The sequence below is a fragment of the Rhagoletis pomonella genome, unplaced genomic scaffold (assembly GCF_013731165.1).
Source record: "Rhagoletis pomonella isolate Grant_MI unplaced genomic scaffold, Rhpom_1.0 Rhpom_scaffold_15643, whole genome shotgun sequence".
In the NCBI taxonomy this organism is placed as follows: Eukaryota; Metazoa; Arthropoda; class Insecta; order Diptera; family Tephritidae; genus Rhagoletis; species Rhagoletis pomonella.
The window spans coordinates 1,670-3,556 of NW_023474164.1; the positions used below are offsets into that span (position 1 = coordinate 1,670).

The 1,887-nt window shown below is 32.4% G+C and overlaps 1 long non-coding RNA gene across 1 annotated transcript; it reads left to right on the forward strand.

Moving 5' to 3' along the window:
• Window positions 1–720: 720 nt before the first annotated feature.
• Window positions 721–1,387, forward strand: LOC118757240. Its single transcript, XR_004995195.1, has 3 exons — window positions 721–1,032; window positions 1,084–1,200; window positions 1,296–1,387. It is a non-coding gene; the product is annotated as an uncharacterized LOC118757240 (long non-coding RNA).
• The last annotated feature ends 500 nt before the right edge of the window (window positions 1,388–1,887 follow it).

Consider the following 1,887-nt stretch of genomic DNA (forward strand, 5'->3'; position numbering starts at 1 on the left):
TTGCCCCTCTCTCTATTTTGAAATTTTTAATTTATCATCCACTGATAAACTGTGATACATATTTAGATATATATACAGTGACTCAAACAAATGACCACGTGTTGATTTTCTTCAAATATGGGTAATGTTTTCGAGATAAATTTTGTTTGTTCTTTTTATATAAAAATATCCTCTAAGCTTTAACCAAAACCGTGTAAATCACAGTTTCAAACTTTATACAAAATTTAAGAAAATTCAACAAATTTTGATCAAAATTTCAAAATTCCAAATTTTCAAAATTTTTATTCTGAATTTTTGGAAAATGTTTAGGCATGCAGTTTTATAGCCCATACAATTTTAGTCTAATTAAGTGCAAGTTTCAAACGGCTAAAAAATCGCGTAGATTTTTGAGATTTCTTTTTTTTTTGTGACGGACTGTGCACTTTTTTTCATATAAGTATGAATTTCTTATGAAATAAAACGCGGGAGACCGTTAGCAACAAAATTTCAAAATATCAACGCAAGTTTTTGTAAATTGCACTTGTTATATTAAAAAACCCGTAAAGAACAATGAAAACCCCAGTATTGGCTCCATTAAAGGTAATATTAGTGGTATTCACCAAAGCGAATACTTTTATGAGTAACTGTTCATCTTATACATTTACAAACAAACACACATATTTTATTAACTTCTTTCAATGTCAAGAAACTCAAAACATATACATAAATTGTTTAATCCTTCTAATAAGAATTTAATAAATTACCATTTTTCAGTCCCTCAAGGACCGAACACTGGATCAGCAATGTACAGTTACACGGCCAGGTGTATCATGTATTGCTGCTAGCTATGCTGTCGAATTGTTGGTATCGCTGTTGCAGCATCCACTGCGCGATCGTGCGCCTGCCTATTATTGTGCCACCGGCCAGCCGAATACCAAAGTACCCGAAGGCCGATTGGGTGTCATTCCGCATTCGATACGTGGCCAGCTATGCAATTATGAAAACATTTTACCGGCAACACAAAAGTTTTCACAGTGCATTGCATGTTCAGAGGTTAGCGTTAACATTTATTTTTGAATCATTAAAATAAACTCTTATTTTCAGAAAGTAATTTCCGAGTATCGTGAAAAGGGTAATGCATTTTTATTCAAAGCTTTTGAAACTGCCAAATATTTGGAAGACTTGACTGGAATCTCTGATTTTAAAGCACTGGATAGCACGGTAAGTCATATTAAAGTTGATAGACACACGAACGATTCATACAAACATACATAGTACATAACTAATTTAATCCTTTATATATCAACTCGTTTTAGATTATTGACTTCGATGACTCAGATCTGGAAATATCCGAACCTGAAGATATGTAATTTTACTAAAGAAATTATATCTCCAAATGTGTCTATTTAAAAAAAAAGCGGTTTTTATTATTGTTGTGTGCTTTAAGAAACTTAGCCTAATGTTATTTATAGCAGTTGCACAATACAGAATTTTTAAACTAGATTTTTTAGCATTCATAACGACAACGATGAACGAGTTCATAATATGCATCGTTATTTAAACCTAAACGATATACGTAAACGTAAAAAATTTTCTATTTTCTAGTTTTTATAAACATTACAACTATGTACTATGTGCTTTGTATTTGTATATACACATACCCACCCGGCCAACGTACCGAGAATGCATTGCCATTTTCACTAATTTCTTAATAGAGAAACTGATCGAAATAAGTTTCGTTTTCGCTTCTTTGTCGATAGCGTTTCGAAAACACTCCGCAAAAACTTTTGAGCGATAATTTTTCACAACCCGTTCCCAATAGTTTTATACGCCAAAGTTTTGCCAAAATTTCTAAAACGGATGCATTTTCGTGTACGTTGGTCGGGTGGGTGCCTATATATGTATGTA